The sequence below is a fragment of the Mytilus edulis genome, chromosome 12 (assembly GCF_963676685.1).
Source record: "Mytilus edulis chromosome 12, xbMytEdul2.2, whole genome shotgun sequence".
NCBI lineage: Eukaryota > Metazoa > Mollusca > Bivalvia > Mytilida > Mytilidae > Mytilus > Mytilus edulis.
In genome coordinates, this window is record NC_092355.1 from 24,922,164 (window position 1) to 24,940,176 (window position 18,013).

At 34.7% G+C, this 18,013-nt stretch overlaps 1 long non-coding RNA gene across 1 annotated transcript in view; it reads left to right on the plus strand.

Annotated features, from left to right (window-relative positions):
- Nucleotides 1-17,136, plus strand: part of LOC139498104 (uncharacterized) — a 46,634-nt gene extending 29,498 nt beyond the window's left edge. The window contains exons 2-3 of the long non-coding RNA XR_011657812.1: nucleotides 14,642-14,908; nucleotides 16,660-17,136. This is a non-coding gene — a long non-coding RNA (uncharacterized lncRNA). The remainder of the gene's footprint in view (nucleotides 1-14,641; nucleotides 14,909-16,659) is intronic.
- The last annotated feature ends 877 nt before the right edge of the window (nucleotides 17,137-18,013 follow it).

An 18,013-nucleotide genomic window follows, 5' to 3' on the forward strand; every position in this document is an offset into this window, starting at 1 on the left:
TTCTCTCAACTCTCTTAAAACAGATAGTACACCACGAAATACGGACACAAACTTTCGAAGTGTTAAAAATGACCGTAATACACCACGCAGAAATGCATTTGCAACGGAGACAAAGTCGACTAGTTATGATAGGACCAAAGAAAGTAACTCCGGTGCTAATAAGAATTGTTTGTTCTGTCACAAGGCTGGACACATACTTGATTCATGTAGAAACTACCTTGCAAAATCTGTACAAGAGCGTAAAGAATTTGCTAAGAGAACAGGGTTGTGCTTTGCTTGTTTAGGCTCTGGACATTTATCGAAACAGTGTAACAAACGCGCAACGTGCAGCATTTGCACAAAACGACATCCGACAGCCTTTCATGTAGATGTAGTAAAACAATATCCGAACAATTCAAAACAACCTACACCTTGTAATGAGGAAAAGGAACTTTATAAGTCTCAAACTGGTGCGGTTTTAATGAGCATAACCGAGTCATGTGGAAAAAGCTCGATGATTGTTCCTGTTTATCTCTCTCATACTGATAACCAACAACATGAAATACTAGTGTACGCACTCTTAGATACTCAGTCTGATACTACGTTCATTTTGGACAATACACGTCAAACTCTTGGACTTTCTGGTACCGACGTGAAGCTGTCATTATCAACCATGCATTCACAGAATTCAATAGTCGATAGCTGTAAGATAGATGGATTGATAGTAAGGGCTTACGATAGCGACATGAAGATAACGTTACCGTCTACATTTGCCCGCGACATCTTACCGGCAAATAGAGCACATATACCTACTGGTGATATGGCGAGAAGATGGTCGCAGTTAGAGAAGATTGCCAGTCAGTTGATGCCAGTAAGTGATTGCGAATTCGGACTACTTAGGTTATAATTGCGCCCGTGCATTGACTCCTAGAGAGGTGATTCCGACAACTGATGATGGACCTTACGCACAGAAAACAGACCTCGGATGGGGTATAGTTGGTATTGTGGATCCGAGCTGCATTGATGATGCATTAACTACACATTCTCACAGAATGATAGCGTTTGAAAGCCATGTATTATTTATTATTAGAAATTGTACAAAATTAGTAAGTCCCGTTGAAGTAGCGCGAATGATGGAACTCGATTTTTCCGAACGAACTCATGACAAACAGTCTATGTCATTTGATGACAAACGTTTTTTGAACATTCTTGAAAGCGGAATCAGAGTAAATGATGGACATTATGAAATGCCCTTGACCTTTAAAGGATCCGAACCGATATTACCGAACAACAAGTCTCAAGCCATTCAGAGATTCAATCATCTTCGAAAGCGTTTACGCAATGATGCTCGATACCGAAATGACTATTTTAAGAGTATGGATGACTTAATAACAAAGGGATTTGCGGAGAAAGTTAAACCGTCTCAATCCGATAACGAAGGACATGTTTGGTACATACCACATCACGGAGTATATCATCCTCAGAAGCCCGAAAAGGTCCGTGTTGTGTTTGATTGTAGTTCTAGATACAAAGGTGAATCACTAAACGATTACTTGCTGCAAGGCCCAGACTTAACGAACTCGTTGGTAGGAGTGCTTTGTAGATTTCGTCATGAACAAATGTTTTTACAGTTCAAAGTGAGAACTGAACACCAAGATTATTTACGATTTTTGTGGTGGGACAATTATGAAGATCTTTCGAAAGAACCATGCGAATACAGGATGAACGTCCATTTATTTGGGGCCGCATCATCCCCAGGATGTGCCAATTTTGGACTTAAACAACTTGCTAATGATTATGAAGCCGATTTTGGTTCCGAAGTATCGAACTTTATTAGACGTGATTTTTACGTTGACGATGGTCTTAAATCTGTGTCAAACGTTACAGAAGCAGTAAACCTTATACATGGTAGTGTAGAAATGTGCAATAAGCGTGGTCTTCGGTTGCACAAATTTTTGTCAAATTCTAAGGATGTTTTAGCGCACATACCAGAAAAGGATCGTGCCAAAGAGTTGAATTTAAACTTATCACATGATGAACTTCCTACGACAAAGACATTAGGAATTGAATGGTGTATTGAATTAGATGTGTTTCAATTTCGTATCACGCTCAACAACAAGCCGCCTACAAGGCGTGGAATGCTGTCTACATTAAGCGCAGTATATGATCCGCTAGGTATTATCTCACCCATTATTCTTGTTGGGAAACAGCTCTTGCAAGATTTATGTAAGGATCAAACCGATTGGGATACCCCGTTACCAGAAGATATCCAGAACAAATGGGAAAGGTGGAAGCAAGACTTAATAGACCTTGAATTATTGAAAATCAATCGTTGCTTCAAACCGGTCGACTTTGGCGAAGTAAAATTCATAGAATTTCATCATTTTTCAGATGCTAGTTCAAATGGTTACGGTCAGTGTTCATACGTTCGCCTTTTCAACTTTAAACAACAAGTACATTGTGCTCTGGTTATTGGTAAATCTCGAGTAGTTCCGTTAAAGCCCATTACGATTCCCAGGTTAGAGCTTACGGCTGCAGTAATCTCCGTGAAAATCAGTGCAATTTTGAGAGATGAACTTGAGTATTCCGATAAAAATGTCACTGAGTATTTCTGGACCGATAGTAACGTAGTACTAGGTTATATTGCGAATGATTCCAGGCGTTTTCATGTGTTTGTGGCTAACAGAGTACAACAGATTCGCGACAACACCGAACCATTTCAGTGGAATTATGTCAGTTCTGCCGAAAACCCAGCCGACATTGCTTCTCGTGGAGCTACACCGATCAAATTAAGAGAATCAAAGTGGTTTACGGGACCAGATTTCTTATGGAATGCGGAACACGTAGTCAGAAAGGAATTATCGGATACGTATAAACCGTTATTGAATGACACGGAAGTTAGAAAAGTTAAAGTGATGTCTACAAGTACTTGTTTACCTTCTCCTGCGTCCATACTTGAACGTTTAGAATACTTTTCAGATTGGAACAGAGCTAAACATGCGACAGCTCTTTGCTTGAACCTGAGAAATGCGTTGCTAGCAAAACGTCCGAAGGGAACCTGTTTATCCGTTAACGTGGAAGACATGCGACAAGCTGAACTTGAAATTGTCAAAAGGGTTCAAAACACTTTCTTCAAGGAAGAATTACTCATATTGCGTTCATTTGATTCTGAAGGACCGTTTGAAGCTAACGACTCAGTTAAAGTGCGAAACAATACTATGAAAAAGAAATCGTCTTTGTATAAACTTGACCCCTTTCTCGACCAGGACGGCATCATCCGAGTTGGTGGCCGCATCCGACGTGCTGATCTGAGCATTGATTTGAAGCATCCTATTATATTACCTAGACATTCTCACGTCACCGAGCTTATCATGCGCTATTTTCACGAAAAATCATTTCACCAAGGACGTGGAATTACTACGAACACAATACGTTCACATGGATATTGGATAATCGGATGTAGTTCTGCTGTTTCGAACCTTTTGTTTAAATGTGTTACATGTCGAAAATTGCGTAGCCAAACCCAAGTACAGAAAATGGCTGATTTACCGGTAGACCGACTAGAGACCGTGCCTCCATTCACGTACTGTTGTGTTGATCTGTTTGGACCTTGGTTAATTAAGGAGGGCCGCAAGGAACTTAAGCGGTATGGAGTTTTATTTACCTGTTTGTCATCGAGATCAATTCATATCGAAACTGCTAACTCTTTAGATACGAGGTCTTTCATTAATGCCTTGAGAAGATTTGTGTCTATCCGCGGACCCGTAAGGCATCTTCGGTGTGATCAAGGAACTAACTTTGTTGGAGCCGAAGGAGAATTTACTAAGGCAATGTCTGAATTGGATTTTGACCGAATCCGTCAATATCTACTTGAACAAAACTGTGATTTCGTACAATTTAAGATGAACGTTCCGTCTGCTAGCCACATGGGTGGCGTTTGGGAAAGACAGATACGTTCTGTCCGAAACATTCTTTCAACTTTACTATGTCAGCTAGGAACTCAGCTTGATGATGAGTCGTTGAGAACTTTAATGTCTGAAGCAACAGCTATAGTGAATAGTCGACCACTTACGTTGGAAAACCTGAACGATCCGCTTTCCGTTGAACCGTTGACACCAAATCATTTATTGACTATGAAAAGTAAAGTTTTTCTACCACCACCTGGAAACTTCATGAAAAACGACGTATATTCCAGAAAGCGTTGGAGACGGGTTCAGTTTCTTGCAAATGAATTTTGGAGTCGTTGGAGGAAAGAGTTTCTTTCAAATATTCAGTCTAGGCAAAAATGGATCGCTCCGAAGCGAAATTTATCTGTTGGTGACATTGTTATGATTAAGGATGACAATTTAGTGCGAAACATGTGGAGACTAGGTCGAATTTGCAAAACATTCATTGATGATGATAATTTAGTCCGAAAAGTAAGACTCGCAGTGGGATCAACAAATTTGGATCGTAGAGGAGTCCGTAAGTCAAAGCTCACCGAACTAGAACGACCAATCCATAAATTGGTCTTACTCCAGGAGACCGAATAATTCCCTGATGAGGAGCCATACGAATAAAAGGATTTATTCGTTGACTTTAATAGTGAAATTAGATATCCTAATTTGAGGAGCCATGTAACGGACGCGGAGATGCGCCCTAGGTTTTAGGTTTTAGGTTTTATGCATTGTTTTTCAGTTATCTCCCTTGTCAGTGAACGAACGAATGTACGAACTGGATCAGTATGTAATTGGCCCAAAAAGGTAAATTTGTTGTGTTTTTTGTATTGTGCGGATATTGTGCTTGATTCATATGTCATTCGAATATATTTTCTGTTTATTTTGACTGTTTTAATAAGGTTGTTTTCATTTTTTTCTTTGTAGTTTTTCATGTAAACTGAACTTAGTACGAGGGTACCTGCGACACTGTATGCAGTCTATTGTATTGTGTATTATTCATCAAATGCGTCTTATAACAATAAAACAGTAGAATTTATTGGACTTGAACTTTGAGACCCAACTACCATTACACTTGATAAGCTTTCGATTGAGGTATAATATATATCTGTAATTAGGGGCTGAAGGGTCATAGCAGTCCATTCCATTATTCAAAATATCCATTTCATTATTCAAAATTGGCTATTTCTCGATGTTCACGCGTAGTTCGATATTTAAGTCCTTCGTTACTCCTCTAATATGCGTTGCGGAACATATTGACTATATACATTTTGTTCCTCTATTAATAAGCTTTCGATCGAGGTATAATATATATTTGAAATTAGTGGCTGAAGGGTCCTGCCAGTCCATTCCATTATTCAAAATGTCCATTTCATTATTCCAAATTGGCTATTTCTCAATATTCACACGTATTTCGATATTTAAGTCCTTCGTTACTCCTCTAATATGCGTTGCGGAACATATTGACTTGATACATTTTGTTCCTCTTTTGATAAGCTTTCGATTGAGGTATAATATATATCTGTAATAAGGGGCTGAAGGGTCCTGCCAGTCCCTTCTATTATTCAAAATTGGCTTTTTCTCAATGTTCACGCGTACTTCGATATTTGAGTCCTTCGTTTCTTCTCTAATATGCGTTGTGGAACATATTGACTATATACATTTTGTTCCACTATTAATAAGCTTTCGATCAAGGTATAACATATATCTGTAATAAGGGGCTGAAGGGTCCTGCCAGTCCATTCCATTATTCTAAATTTCAATTTCATTTTTCAAAATTGGCTCTTTCTATATGCTCACGCGTATTTCGATATTTTTAAAAGTCCTTCGTTATTCCTCTAATATGCGTTGTGGAACCCATTGACTATATACCTTTTTTCCCTCTTTTAATCAGCTTTCGATTGAGGTATAATATATATCTGTTATTAGGGGTTGAAGGGTCCTGCCAGTCCATTCCATTATTCAAAATGTCCATTTCATTATTCAAAATTGGCTGTTTCTCAATGTTGACGCGTATTTCGATATTTAAGTCCTTCGTTACTCCTCTAATATGCGTTGCGGAACATATGGACTATAAACATTTTGTTCCTCTATTAATAAGCTTTCGATTGAGGTATAACATATATCTGTAATTAGGGGCTGAAGGGTTCTGCCAGTCCATTCCATTATTCTAAATTTCAATTTCATTTTTCAAAATTGGCTCTTTCTATATGCACACGCGTATTTCGATATTTTTAAAAGTCCTTCGTTACTTCTCTAATATGCGTTGCGGAACCTATTGACTATATACCTTTTTTCCTTCTTTTAATAAGCTTTCGATTGAGGTATAATATATATCTGTAATTAGGGGTTGAAGGGTACTGCTGGTCCATTCCATTATTCAAGATATCCATTTCATTATTCAAAATTGGCTATTTCTTAATTTTCGCGCGTATTTTGACATTTAGGTCTTCTAATATTCGTTGCGGAATATATTGATTATAAGAATGTTGTACCTCTTGTAATCAGCTTTCGAATGAGGTATAAGGTTTATCTATAATTAGGGGCTAAAGGGTCGCCGCACTCCATTCCATTATTCAAAATATCCATTTCATTATTCAAAATTGGCTATTTCTTAATTTTCATGCGTATTTTGGCATTTAGGTCGTCTAATATTCGTTGCGGAACATATTGTCTATATACATTTTGTTCCTCTTGTAATCAACTTTCGAATGAGGTATAAGGTTTATCTATAATAGGGGCTAAATGGTCGCCGCAGTCCATTCCATTATTCAAAATATCCATTTCATTATTCAAAATTGGCTATATCTTAATTTTTTCGGGCGTATTCTGACATTTATGCCTAAAGGGTCGCCGCAGTCCATTCCATTATTCAAAATATCCATTTTATTATTCAAAATTGGCTATTTCTTAATTTTCACGCGTATTTTGGCAATTAGGTCTTCTAATATTCGTAGCGGAACATGTTGACTATAAGCATGTTGTTCCTCTTGTAATCAGCTTTCGAATGAGGTATAAGGTTTATCTATAATTAGGGTCTAAAGGGTCGACGCACTCCATTCCATTATTCAAAATATCCATTTCATTATTCAAAATTGGCTATTTCTTAATTTTCATGCGTATTTTGGCATTTAAGTCTTCTAATATTCGTTCCGGAACATATTGACTATATATATTTTGTTCCTCTTGTAATCAGCTTTCGAATCAGGTAGAAGGTTTATCTATAATAGGGGCTAAAGGGTCGCCACAGTCCATTCCATTATTCAAAATTGGCTGTTTCTTAATTTTCACGCGTATTTTGGCATTTACGTCTTCTAATATTCGTTGCGGAACATATTGACTATAGACATTTTCTTCGTCTTGTAATCAGCTTTCTAATGAGGTATAAGGTTTATCCATAATATGGGCTAAAGGGTCACTGCAGTCCATTCCATTATTCAAAATATCCATTTCATTATTCAAAATTGGCTATTTCTTAATTTTCACGCGTATTTTGGCAATTAGGTCTTCTAATATTCGTTGCGGAACATATTGACTATATATATTTTGTTCCTCTTGTAATCAGCTTTCGAATGAGGTATAAGGTTTATCTATAATAGGGGCTAAAGGGTCGCCACAGTCCATTCCATTATTCAAAATATCCATTTCATTATTCAAAATTGGCTGTTTTTTAATTTTCACGCGTATTTTGGCATTTACGTCTTCTAATATTCGTTGCGGAACATATTGACTATAAACATTTTGTTCGTCTTGTAATCAACTTTTGAATGAGGTATAAGGTTTATCCATAATAGGGGCTAAAGGGTCACCGCAGTCCATTCCATTATTCAAAATATCCATTTCATTATTCAAAATTAGCTATTTCTTAATTTTCATGCGTATTTTGGCAATTAGGTCTTCTAATATTTGTTGCGGAACATTTCTACTATAAGTATGTTGTTTCTCTTGTAATCAGCTTTCGAATGAGGTATAAGGTTTATCTATAATTAGGGTCTAAAGGGTCGCCTCACTCCATTCCATTATTCAAAATATCCATTTCATTATTCAAAATTGGCTATTTCTTAATTTTCATGCGTATTTTGGCATTTAGGTCATCTAATATTCGTTGCAGAACATATTGACTATATACATTTTGTTCGTCTTGTAATCAGCTTTCGAATGAGGTATAAGGTTTATCTTTAATTAGGGGCGAAAGGGTCGACGCAGTCCATTTCATTATTCAAAATTGACTATTTCTTAATTTTCACGCGTATTTTGGCATTTACGTCTTCTAATATTTGTTGCGGAACATATTGACTATATACAGTTTGTTCGTCTTGTAATCAGCTTTCGGAAGAGGTATAAGGTTTATCCATAATAGGGGCTAAAGGGTCACCGCAGTCCATTCCATTATTCAAAATATAAATTTCATTATTCAAAATTGGCTATTTCTTCATTTTCATGCGTATTTTGGCATTTAGGTCTACTAATATTCGTTGCGGAACATATTGACTATATACATTTTGTTCCTCTTGTAATCAGCTTTCGAATGAGGTATAAGGTTTATCTATAATAGGGTCTTAAGGGTCGCCACAGTCCATTCCATTATTCAAAATATCCATTTCATTATTCAAAATTGGCTATTTCTTAATTTTCATGCGTATTTTGGCATTTAGGTCGTCTAATATTCGTTGCGGAACATATTGTCTATATACATTTTGTTCCTCTTGTAATCAACTTTCGAATGAGGTATAAGGTTTATCTATAATAGGGGCTAAATGGTCGCCGCAGTCCATTCCATTATTCAAAATATCCATTTCATTATTCAAAATTGGCTATATCTTAATTTTTTCGGGCGTATTCTGACATTTATGCCTAAAGGGTCGCCGCAGTCCATTCCATTATTCAAAATATCCATTTTATTATTCAAAATTGGCTATTTCTTAATTTTCACGCGTATTTTGGCAATTAGGTCTTCTAATATTCGTAGCGGAACATGTTGACTATAAGCATGTTGTTCCTCTTGTAATCAGCTTTCGAATGAGGTATAAGGTTTATCTATAATTAGGGTCTAAAGGGTCGACGCACTCCATTCCATTATTCAAAATATCCATTTCATTATTCAAAATTGGCTATTTCTTAATTTTCATGCGTATTTTGGCATTTAAGTCTTCTAATATTCGTTCCGGAACATATTGACTATATATATTTTGTTCCTCTTGTAATCAGCTTTCGAATCAGGTAGAAGGTTTATCTATAATAGGGGCTAAAGGGTCGCCACAGTCCATTCCATTATTCAAAATTGGCTGTTTCTTAATTTTCACGCGTATTTTGGCATTTACGTCTTCTAATATTCGTTGCGGAACATATTGACTATAGACATTTTCTTCGTCTTGTAATCAGCTTTCTAATGAGGTATAAGGTTTATCCATAATATGGGCTAAAGGGTCACTGCAGTCCATTCCATTATTCAAAATATCCATTTCATTATTCAAAATTGGCTATTTCTTAATTTTCACGCGTATTTTGGCAATTAGGTCTTCTAATATTCGTTGCGGAACATATTGACTATATATATTTTGTTCCTCTTGTAATCAGCTTTCGAATGAGGTATAAGGTTTATCTATAATAGGGGCTAAAGGGTCGCCACAGTCCATTCCATTATTCAAAATATCCATTTCATTATTCAAAATTGGCTGTTTTTTAATTTTCACGCGTATTTTGGCATTTACGTCTTCTAATATTCGTTGCGGAACATATTGACTATAAACATTTTGTTCGTCTTGTAATCAACTTTTGAATGAGGTATAAGGTTTATCCATAATAGGGGCTAAAGGGTCACCGCAGTCCATTCCATTATTCAAAATATCCATTTCATTATTCAAAATTAGCTATTTCTTAATTTTCATGCGTATTTTGGCAATTAGGTCTTCTAATATTTGTTGCGGAACATTTCTACTATAAGTATGTTGTTTCTCTTGTAATCAGCTTTCGAATGAGGTATAAGGTTTATCTATAATTAGGGTCTAAAGGGTCGCCTCACTCCATTCCATTATTCAAAATATCCATTTCATTATTCAAAATTGGCTATTTCTTAATTTTCATGCGTATTTTGGCATTTAGGTCATCTAATATTCGTTGCAGAACATATTGACTATATACATTTTGTTCGTCTTGTAATCAGCTTTCGAATGAGGTATAAGGTTTATCTTTAATTAGGGGCGAAAGGGTCGACGCAGTCCATTTCATTATTCAAAATTGACTATTTCTTAATTTTCACGCGTATTTTGGCATTTACGTCTTCTAATATTTGTTGCGGAACATATTGACTATATACAGTTTGTTCGTCTTGTAATCAGCTTTCGGAAGAGGTATAAGGTTTATCCATAATAGGGGCTAAAGGGTCACCGCAGTCCATTCCATTATTCAAAATATAAATTTCATTATTCAAAATTGGCTATTTCTTCATTTTCATGCGTATTTTGGCATTTAGGTCTACTAATATTCGTTGCGGAACATATTGACTATATACATTTTGTTCCTCTTGTAATCAGCTTTCGAATGAGGTATAAGGTTTATCTATAATAGGGTCTTAAGGGTCGCCACAGTCCATTCCATTATTCAAAATATCCATTTCATTATTCAAAATTGGCTGTTTTTTAATCTCCACGCGTATTTTGCATTTACGTCTTCTAATATTCGTTGCGGAACATATTGACTATATACATATTGTTCGTCATGTAATCAGCTTTCGAAAGAGGTAGAAGGTTTATCTATAATTAGGGGCTAAAGGGTCGCCGCACTCCATTCCATTATTCAAAATATCCATTTCATTATTCAAAATTGACTATTTCTTAATTTTCACGCGTATTTTGGCATTTACGTCTTCTAATATTCGTTGCGGAACATATTGACTATATACATTTTGTTCGTCTTGTAATCAGCTTTCGAATGAGGTTGAAGGTTTATCCATAATTGGGGCTAAAGGGTCGCCACAGTCCATTCCATTATTCAAAATATCCATTTCATTATTCAAAATTGGCTATTTCTTAATTTTCACGCGTATTTTGGCAATTAGGTCTTCTAATATTCGTTGCGGAACATGTTGACTATAAGCATGTTGTTCCTCTTGTAATCACCTTTCGAATGAGGTATAAGGTTTATCTACAATTAGGGTCTAAAGGGTCGCCGCACTCCATTCCATTATTCAAAATATCCATTTCATTATTCAAAATTGGCTATTTCTTAATTTTCATGCGTATTTTGGCATTTAGGTCTTCTAATATTCGTTGCGAAACATATTGACTATATACATTTTGTTCGTCTAGTAATCAGTTTTCGAATGAGGTATAAGGTTTATCTATAATTAGGGTCTAAAGGGTCGCCGCACTCCATTCCATTATTCAAAATATCCATTTCATTATTCAAAATTGACTTTTTCTTAATTTTCACGCGTATTTTGGCAATCAGATCTTTTAATAGTCGTTGTGGAACATATTATCTATATACATTTTGTTCGTCTAGTAATCAGCTTTCGAATGAGGTATAAGGTTTATCTATAATTAGGGTCTAAAGGGTCGCCGCACTCCATTCCATTATTCAAAATTGACTATTTCTTAATATTCACGCGTATTTTGGCATTTACGTTTTCTAATATTTGTTGCGGAACATATTGACTATATACATTTTGTTCGTCTAGTAATCAGTTTTCGAATGAGGTATATGGTTTATCTATAATTAGGGGCTAAAGGGTCGACGCAGTCCATTTCATAATTCAAAATTGACTATTTCTTAATTTTCACGCGTATTTTGGCATTTACGTCTTCTAATATTTGTTGCGGAACATATTGACTATATACATTTTGTTCGTCTTGTAATCAGCTTTCGGAAGAGGTATAAGGTTTATCCATAATAGGGGCTAAAGGGTCACCGCAGTCCATTCCATTATTCAAAATATAAATTTCATTATTCAAAATTGGCTATTTCTTCATTTTCATGCGTATTTTGGCATTTAGGTCTTCTAATATTCGTTGCGGAACATATTGACTATATACATTTTGTTACTCTTGTAATCAGCTTTCGAATGAGGTATAAGGTTTATCTATAATTGGGGGCTAAAGGGTGGCCGCACTCCATTCTATTATTCAAAATATCCTTTTCTGGCTATTGGCTATTTCTTGATTTTCACGCGTATTTCGGCATTTAGGACTTCTAATATTTGTTGCGGAACCTTTAATAGCTGACTATGCGGTATGGGCCTTGCTCATTGTTGAAGGCTGTACGGTGAGCTATAGTTGTTAATGTCTGTGTCATTGTGGTCTTTCTGGATATTTGTCTCATTGGCAATCATATCACATCTTCTTTTTTGATATTTCCTCATTTTTATATGCATATTGTGGCATTTAGGTCCTCCGTAAACCGTCTTATGGTCATTTCGAATCAAAATATAGCTATTGTGTCGCAGTCAATTTTTTCTTTATTTTTTTCACTATTCACCGCTTCAATTTGAATAATGAAACATAAACCATTTCATTATTCATTATTCATTTTTCAATAGTGAATAGTGAATAGTGAACTATTTCATTATTCATTATTGAATAATGAATATTGAACTATGAATAATGAACGTACTTCAGCGCGGTATTTTTACCAATGTTTTTTGTCTATATGGCTCTGGGTGTTACTTCGAAAACTTGTTTGTTGTTTGTGTTTCAGTGTTGTTATTTACTTTGTCTATATACCTTTTTATGTTGCTTTGTCACATATATGACGTGGCTCTGTACTTATATACATCACGCCATTGTGTAATTGTACTAAGGTCAATTTGCATATTCTTGTCTTTAATTTTTGCGTAAATGATTGAGCCATTTTGTGATGTTTGTTTCATATTTGTATGTTTTTTAGTGATTAAGATTATAGCACAATGTTGTCTGCTGTACTTTTGACATTGTATGTCTGTTGGTTTGCTTCACTCATCGTTGTAAATATAATGGAATTCTGCCTTTTTAAAATATGATGAACGACGTAATTTTCTGCATGATGTGTCAGTCTCTTTGAAATCTCGTTTTGGATCATTTCACAAACATGTGATAGAAGTGGAAAATATCAATGAATTTTAAAAATGTTATGACCAAACCTACATAACTTTATATAAACATTGTGTATCTACAATAAGTAGTTTTTGAGTAATAAATTGTTCAAATGTCATTATCAATCTAGTAATTAATAGATATAGGAAGATGTGGTGTGAGTGCCAATGAGACAACTCTCCATCCAATAGATATAGGAAGATGTGTGAGTGCCAATGAGACAACTCTCCATCCAATAGATATAGGAAGATGTTGTGTGAGTGCCAATGAGACAACTCTCCATCCAAATAACAATTTAAAAAAGATAAACCATTAAGGTCAATGTACGGCCTTCAACACGGAGCCTTGGTTCACACCAAACAACAAGCAACAAAACTACTAGACGTGTAAAACCATTCAAACGGGAAAACCAACGGTCTAATCTAGATTAAATTTTAAAAAAAAAACGAGAAACGAGAAACACGTATAAAGTACATAAACAAACGACAACTACTGTACATCAGATTCCTGACCTAGGACAGGTGCAAACATTTGCAGCGGGATTAAACGTTAAAAATTAAGTTTTCTTAGCCACAAATGAGCAAAAGAGGGACAAAAAAAGTGTTTACCAGAAACATGACATTGTACAATATGTACAAATATAATTCCCATATCACTTTTTTTTTCTTTTTAATTTTTTTAGATATGTAATTTTGCAATCATTTATAATATAGCTGTTGAAAGAATAAATATTTTGTTCCTAAAACAGAGAAAAATTACTAATTTACAAAATGGACAACATGTTTGAAACGAAAAAGACTGAAGTTTGATAACATTTCTTATATTACACCAAATCCTATAGCTTTTTATAAGTTAAATTTATTAAGATTGGTCCACTTCATCTTTATTGAAAATATGAATAAAATTCAAATATTTGACTGTGATTTTTTTTCACGATAATAAACCCAAATCATCTAAAGATGGTTCTTTCTAAGGGCAGTAGCAAAAAAAAGTCAACACTATTAGATGTTTTCTTCATCAATTATTCTTTTATATAAATCCAAAAATCAGGTTAAGAAAAACACTTTAAATCAAGATTTTTTTTTCTGGCTCCTCAGAGGTGTACATCATTAACTCATACTTTTATGTTGTATTGTCCATTAAACAGAAGTGGTTACTGGATAAAGGTAGACAAATTAAGATATGATTGTTTGCTTAAACCATTTTCCAATGTTTTTGGGGATAAGTGTTTTTTTCTGTTAATAGTTCCACAACTTGTGATAAAAAATGATCATATTAAAGTATTATTAGATGAGATTTAAAATATCAATAAATAAAATGTATTATCAGTGATATTATTTCCGGTAGATGACACTTTGAGCCTCCGTTCTCGTAATGTTAATGTTATGTAACAAATGCTATTTTTTTTTAAATGAATAAATGTCTTTCATATACACGCATTTATATTTTAGGCAATAATGTTAATGCCTGCATACATTTTTAAAGGAGTTAAGCTTAAATCCTCATGTAGGCAATATAATTACTACCTAGGCGTTAGCTTATTGACTTGGATTTAATCCTAATGCCTTATTGTACTTATTGCCGCTTACATATCTATGTATATAACCATGATGAGTCAATGTAACCAATATCATGGAAAATATGAATATATGATTTCAGTTGAAAGACTTTCATCGTTTACCATTGATGCCATTATGCCAGTAAAGCCTCCTAAATGTGGACCCTATCAATTTGGTAACTGGACCGACTTTTTCATGGGAGATATTTCCGAATGTCATTATCAAAACGAGAAAGTCGTCTTTCTAAATGCAACCTGTCAGCAAAATACAGTGGGACAGTTCGTTCGTATTCAGTTAGAGCAAACAGACCATCTTTCATTGTGAGAGGTTGAAATATATGGCAGACAGTTACCATCAGAATATATAGGTATAAGAGATAAGCATTATTTCCGTCTTAGTTTTTCCTTTTTAGCTCACCTGTCCCGAAGGGACAAGTGAGCTTATGCCATCACTTGGCGTCCGTCGTCGTCCGTCGTCTGTCGTCTGTCGTCGTCTGTCGTCGTAAACTATTTCAAGAATCTTCTCCTCTGAGACTACTGGGCCAAATACTTTCAAACTTTAACTGAATGTTCCTTAGGGTATCTAATTTATAAATTGTATCCGAAGTTTTGATCTATCAACAAACATGGTCGCCATTGCTAAAAATAGAACATAGGGGTCAAATGCAGTTTTTGGCTTATAACTCAAAAACCAAAGCATTTAGAGCAAATCTGACAGGAGTAATATTGTTTATCAGGTCAAGATCTATCTGCCCTGAAATTTTCAGATGAATCAGACAACCCGTTGTTGGGTTGCTGCCCCTGAATTAGTAATTTTAAGGAAATTTTGCTGTTTTTGGTTATTATCTTGAATATTATTATAGATAGAGATAAACTGTAAACAGGAATAATGTTCAGCAAAGTAAGATTTACAAATAAGTCAACATGACGGAAATGGTCAGTTGACCCCTTTAGGAGTTATTGCCCTTTATAGTTAATTTTTAACCATTTTTCGTAAATCTTAGTAATCTTTTACAAAAATCTTCTCCTCTGAAACTACTGGGCCAAATACTTCAAAACTTTAACTGAATGTTCCTTAGGGTATCTAGTTTGTAAATTGTATCCGAAGTTTTGATCTATCAACAAACATGGTCGCCATTGCTAAAAATAGAACATAGGGGTCAAATGCAGTTTTTGGCTTATAACTCAAAAACCAAAGCATTTAGAGCAAATCTGACAGGGGTAATATTGTTTATCAGGTCAAGATCTATCTGCCCTGAAATTTTCAGATGAATCAGACAACCTGTTGTTGGGTTGCTGCCCCTGAATTGATAATTTTAAGGAAATTTTGCTGTTTATTATCTTGAATATAATTATAGATAGAAATAAACTGTAAACAGCAATAATGTTCAGCAAAGTAAGATCTTCAATTAAGTCAATTTGACCAAAATTGTCAGTTGACCCCTTAAGGAGTTATTGCCCTTTAAAGACTTTTTTCACAATTTGTTCATCATGTTGACTTACTTTAAAAAATCTTCTCCTTTGGAACTGCTGTATCAATTTCAGCCAAACTTAGGCTAAATGAGATTCAGAGTATCTAGTATAAATTTTATATTTTATTTCCTTGTATGTCAAGAAACATAGCTCCTATGGCTAAAATAGAACATAGGAGAAAATGATTATTTTTTTTGGCTTTTGAAGAAAATAGGACGATCCAAAAAACATTTAAATAAATTGAAAAGCCAAAATAATCATTGATGAGAGGTTTAACCAAAAGAATTAAGGTGAGCGATTCAGGCTCTTGAGAGCCTCTTGTTTTTTATGGCAATTGTTTTGTATTTATTATAAATGTTTGTGTCTTTGTGTACATTTTGTCATTTGATTTTTTTAAAATCATTTGAAATAGCAAGAAAAACATTCGATGGATTTTATTAGATTTTCAAAAATGGCATTTTAAACTATATGTAATGGAATTCTTAATAGAAAAAGTAAGGGTAGGCGAACAAAATTTATATTTAGATGATTTCGAATATTTTATAATAGCCGAAAACAAGAACAGCGAACATACTTAAGCCTGAATTGAGCACAGTTTGAGATATTGTGTTACGCTTTACGAGTTATGTCTATCTTATTTCAACAGGTGGTAAAGGGTCTTACAAGTGTGGAGCATCTGGACACAGAATTGAAGAGGACTTTGTGGAAACAGCCTTTGCAAGAAGTATCATTGAATGTGTTTACCTGTGTTCAGTACGCCACGAATGTTACGCTTCAAGCTACAACAAAGCAACACAAGAATGTCAGCAGCATGTAGCTGAAAAGGAAAGCAACCCTTTGACGAATATGATACAGGATCCAGACTGGGACGTTTTTGGATCTTTGTAAAAAAATCATGACCGGAACAGCTTCAGATGATGATTTTGGCAGCATTGTATAATCGGTTACTAGTATCTTAGTGTGTGTTTTTTTGGGAAAAATGGCGATTGGTGTGATTTTTATCTTGTTGATGCCTACTAGAAAGTTTTGTAATTTTTCATTTATTTAAGTAACATGTAATAGCTTTGTCATGCATACCTTTTCATCATTAGAATTTCATGGTGATCTGATTATGTTTCCCATATTTGCTGAATATTTTTAGTTTTTAAATAGTCAAAGTGTTATATTGTCATCTTTTAAAAAGCATCAGAAATTATAATTTACATATGCGTTTATTACAGTAATGATAATTTACAATTTTATGCACCTAATACAATGAACTTGCGCAAAGATAAAAGTTAGTAGTTAATACCTATAAAAAAAATATGACTCAGAAAAGAAGATAAACTTAAAACCTAAAAATTTCAAAGGTCAGGGTCATGGAATTCTGCGCATCAATTTCAGTTGAACAGAAGAAAGTTAAACATCGTATGTCATACTCATGCAGACCATCCAAGCTTACTATGTACAACAGATAAAAAGTTACAAATAATTTACTCATTGGTTGTACAAGGGGGGCGGGTCTGTGATTGAATATTTTTTTTCTTCGGAAAATTCGAAAGATTACGAGAAGATTACAGAAAAGGAGACAACAACTTGTTTTTTTTCCTTTTTATTCTGGAACCCCTCTTTTTGAAATTTCTGGATCCGCCCCTTTTACGCGCGTCTGGCGTACTAAATTATAATCCTTGTACCTTTGATAACTATTTACTTATCTACCGCCATAGAGCCACGATTTTGCTATATATCCAAGTTTCTTGTAGTCTGCATGATCATGAAGCAGATTTATGACAAAGAAGATGTGGTATGATTCCAAATGAGACAACTCTCCACAAAAGACCCAAATGACACAGAAATTAACAACTATAGGTCACTGTACAGCTTTCAAAAATGAACAAAGCCCATACCGCATAGTCAGCTATAAAAGGCTCCGAAAATATAAAGCAATCCAAACGCGAAATTTACCGTCTTATTCATATAATAGAAAATGAACGAAAACAAATATGAAACATATAAACAAA